Source organism: Rhincodon typus, chromosome 7 (genome assembly GCF_021869965.1).
Source record: "Rhincodon typus isolate 14 chromosome 7, sRhiTyp1.1, whole genome shotgun sequence".
NCBI classification, from domain to species: domain Eukaryota; kingdom Metazoa; phylum Chordata; class Chondrichthyes; order Orectolobiformes; family Rhincodontidae; genus Rhincodon; species Rhincodon typus.
The window spans coordinates 34856019-34860480 of record NC_063338.1 but is presented as its reverse complement, the minus strand read 5'-3'; the positions used below and the strand labels follow the sequence as shown (position 1 = coordinate 34860480).

General features: G+C 43.8%; 1 pseudogene; it reads right to left on the bottom strand.

The window, feature by feature from the left end:
• Positions 1-4080: 4080 nt before the first annotated feature.
• LOC125483595 lies at positions 4081-4189 on the bottom strand (annotated as a pseudogene).
• Positions 4190-4462: the final 273 nt, after the last annotated feature.

The following is a 4462-nucleotide window of genomic DNA, read 5'->3' as shown; positions in this document are numbered from 1 at the left end:
CTTGAGGCTGGATCATTAAGTATATTCAAGGCTGGGGTAGACAGATTTTTAATTAGTAAGGGAATCAAGAATCATGGGGAAGAGGTAGGAAAGTGAGGCTAAGGATCTCCTTGAAAGGCAGAACAGAATCAATGGACTGAAATGCCCACTTCAGCAATGCCCTATGCCCTGTGGGTCAAGAACGAGCCTGTTCAGAATCATAATCATCCATGGCAGAAATCTGCAATGCTGAATCTACACCATGGTTGAATTGAGAAATAGCTAAACACAATGATCTTCACAGGTTGCAAAGTCACGAATGGGGAATGAATGGCAAAATTGGAAAAACATAAAACATAGCCCATAGATTTTTTTTAACTTCTTTCCATTCAATATGAATGAACAATGTTTTATATGGAATCTGTTTAATTAGTATGATTCATTAGATAATCACATCAATTCCCTATATTGTATTTAGAATTACATGAACATTACTGAATAGAGAAACTTTGAATAATATAAAATATGAGTCATTTCATTATTCATTCATTCAAAAAAACCCACAGTAATAATGTATTATAATGACAGTAATAATTCATGTGTCATGGAGGCACATCATAATTGTTATTACCATCTCTATTACAACTTCAATTACTTCACAATTTATAGTCGTTTGTCTCATTTGTTAAATGACTTTTCAGAAGATTAACCATATCTAAGAGTAAAGCCAATTTTTAGGATTGTGACTCCTCTCAAGTGTCAACATTTCTTAACATTAGCAGAATAGAAAGCATTACGTTTCACTAGTTTTGCACTTTTTAAAATCGTTGGCTAGTGGTGCTACAAATACCTACCTGCCATCCATGTGTGAAGTCCATTATTGCCCAATTCTTGTGCGGCCCATGCAGCATTCGTAGCTCAGGTGGAAATACATCTGCGTATTTCTGAAGGCATTGAGCATGTGATATCATGATACAAGTGATTTTTCACTGGGCTACTGAAATTTGATGTATACATGCACAGGCAGGGTCATTATTCACTCCTGCAACAGTGAGCAGTCAGAAGCAAGTACGTTCTGTTTATTGGGCTAATTAAAGGGCCACTCACGAATTCCAGATGTTACAGTCTGGTGAGTTACTGACGCAACTTGGAGGGTCTTGCTATCCAGATGAAGGGAGAAAAAGGCATTGCAATGCATAGTGTAGAAAAGGTGGTTGGAGTACCGTTTGATCTGTAACATAAACAGGATGTGGAGAGTGTTCATAGAGGGAAAACTACACAAAGGGCCTTCTGTGAGCATTGCCCCTATTTTAATGGTGAGCTGGAAGCAGTGCCTGAGGAGGATATGATTCACAAAGAATGTTGTCATAGAGTTATGGCATTCCCTTCACACTGACGTGGAGGCTCAACGCAGCGGAAAGCTGGCCCTCACAGTGACTGTCAAGTTTACAGTTGTGTTTATAGCTGAGGGATTCGTCAGGCAGCGGCCAATGATTGCAGTTCACTGGAGCTTCACCCTCCTTTCCCTGAGAATGGAATGCAAGATGAAACGGCGTGCAGATTTGCCGGGAGAAGGAGTTTCCTGGTGATGCATGGCACCATCAACTGCCCATAGCTCTGCAGACCTTTGATGCCAAAAATTGGTGATATAGCACACACAAGGGTGACCACTCTGAACATGCAATGGTGTGTGACCACATCAGGAAGTTTGTCTCGATGAACTCCTGCTATCCTGACAATGACCATAATGTTTTATGCGGTGGCAGTCCACAATAGCAAATGTTTTCAGGCCTCCAAGACATAATGCAGCTTCTTTGCTTGATGAAAAGTGCTCCCCTACCCCACATCCCCCAACTGACTTTACACATAGCCAATGAATCACACCCTTCCACAACTCCAGAATGTGGGGCCAGAGGGCATTCAGTGGAAGTCATGGAGCCACTCACAATACTGTGAAACAAACCACTATATCCTAAAGGGTTCACTGCTTCAAGGTTTGGAGGACCTCTGCAATGCATCACAGAGAGCATTCATATTTGTGGCAGTGTACTTCACCCTCCTCAACCTTCTAAACCCAGCCATTCCCTTCTGGGGTCTAGGTCCACATAGAGTACAAGGGCAGAAAGAAGAGAGGAGAAAAGGTGGAGAGATGACCAATAAAGAGGAGGAAGGAAGGAGAACATTTCCACCATTTACAAATGGCCAGAACAAAAGGCACTGCTTCATGACACTTTGTTTTAGTTAAAAGAATTTCCCCAGCCCAAATGGACGAGTTGGACCAAAAGGTCTGTTTCCATGCTGTACATATCGAAGACTCTACTTATGACTGTAACATAGATCCACTGTTTTTTAAAAGTATATCCATATCAAACTCCCCATCATAAAGTCCCCTTAGCCAACATTGTTGAACAAAGACCTTCCACAAATGTGTTCCCTGAAAAGGTTTATCCAATGAACATCAATGCTAGGAGAAAAGGATTGAGCTAATTACACAAATGCATCATCTGACTGCTTGTATTGTTGGACCACTTTTATGTCCTGGTGCTCATGTGCAGTTTTACCACAATAGCGGCAGCATGGCTGTGTGACAAGCTGCTGACCTTTATAGGTGATGTCTGCAGATAGTCTTGAGATCTGCAAGTCCTAAGAGCAACTGCCTTGTGGGATAGCTGACTTAGGGGTAACGTCAAGGATGTTGAGCACAAATGCTGTCATTCTGAGATAGGGGTTATGGTGCATGATATCACTGTTACTCCCATGGGGGAAAGCATTACCAATTCTCATAAACCATTGTAGCAAAGATTACCTGCTGGACTGTTGTGACACCCTGGAGACCCTTTGAACGCGAGTATCTTTGTCCATGATGGCACCTTTCTGTGCCCACATGCCAGCAGACAGGAATCTTAAGACCTCTAGAACAAAACCAGAAATTGCTGGGAAAGCTCAGCAGTTCTGGCAGTACCTGTGGAGAGAAGTCAGAGACAACGTTTCGGGTCGAGTGATCCTTCCTCAGAACTGATGGTAGCTAGGAAAAAATGTTGTTTTTCACGACCTCTGCCTTAACTTACACTGCATTACTAAGCCACCAGGAGGGTTCTGCCTGTGCTACAGTAGAAGCTGAGACTGCAGCCTGGAAATGCTGCCACATGGATCAATGGTGCCCCCCATGGGTGAAAGAACATGCCATTGTGGAACCAGACCCTCATGCTTCCAGGTAGCGATTGGATGTGGTCTAGCAAATCTGCCATTGCACCAAACATTTTGGTATATGTCATCATTAATTCTTTCATGTAGTCTGCCCCAAAAAACTCCTCATCTAAGCCCCTGCAGCAAAACCTTTTGTCTGGCCTCATTGCCCATCATTCCCAGTGAACCACACCATGCAAATTCCAGTTATACAAGATTATATATTAGATTTACAACTCATGCCCAGTGTTAGCCATTGAGCTGGTTACTGTCAGTGTTAGGTCATGTGATACAAAATCAGAAGTTGCTGGAAAAGCTCAGCAGGTCTGGCAGCATCTGTGAAGAAAAAAATCAAAGTTAATGTTTCGGGTCCGATAACCCTTCCTCAGAACTGGGTTTTTGTTCCTGATTTACAGCATCCGCAGTTCTTTTGGTTTTTATTTAGGTCATGTGATGGTGCTTGTTCATAAGAGATTTGCTCTTCCTTGTGAATTTCCTCTCGCAGTGGCTCTGCATGCAGCAATTCCTAACAAACTGAATGTGCAAAAATGTAAGGCAAGGCAGGGCTCAAAGCAAAGCGAGGAAATGCCAAGTTGCAGTGGCTTCAGTTAGAATCATAGAACCCCCTACAGCATGGAAACAGGCCAATCAGCCCAACAAGTCCACACCAACCCTCAGAGCATCCCACCCAATCTACACATCCCTGAACAGTACAGGCAATTTAGCATGGCCAATCCACCTAGGCCTGCACATCTTTGGACTGTGGGAGGAAACTGGACCACCCAGAGGAAACCCACACAGACACGGGGAGAACATGTAGACTCCACACAGACAGTCACCCAAGGGTGGAATTGAACCCAGGTCACTGGCGCTGTGAGGCAGCAGAGCTAACCACTGAACGACCATGCTGCCCCAAGCCTACTACACCTGGTATTCCCAGGTGGTCTCCCATCCAAGTACTAACCAGGCCTGAGTCTGCTTAGCTTCCAAGATCAGATGTTTTCAGACTAGTATGGCCATAGGCAATGTATCCAATTAACAGTAAATTGGTAAAGCTGCCAGCCTCTTCCTGTTAGTGGATGGACCTTTCACTGAAGCCACACACTGAGGACTCCTACTCCATAGAGATGGCCTGCTGGTTGTGGCCACACATTGTTCAATTTAGTAAATATTCAGAGGGCATCACATCACAAATTTCCCTTGTGGCCTCCCATTTACACCAGCATTGCCCACCTCTCCCAATCAGGCTGTTGGCTACCCATAACCTTTTACACTCTGACTAGCCCTCCTCCCTGTA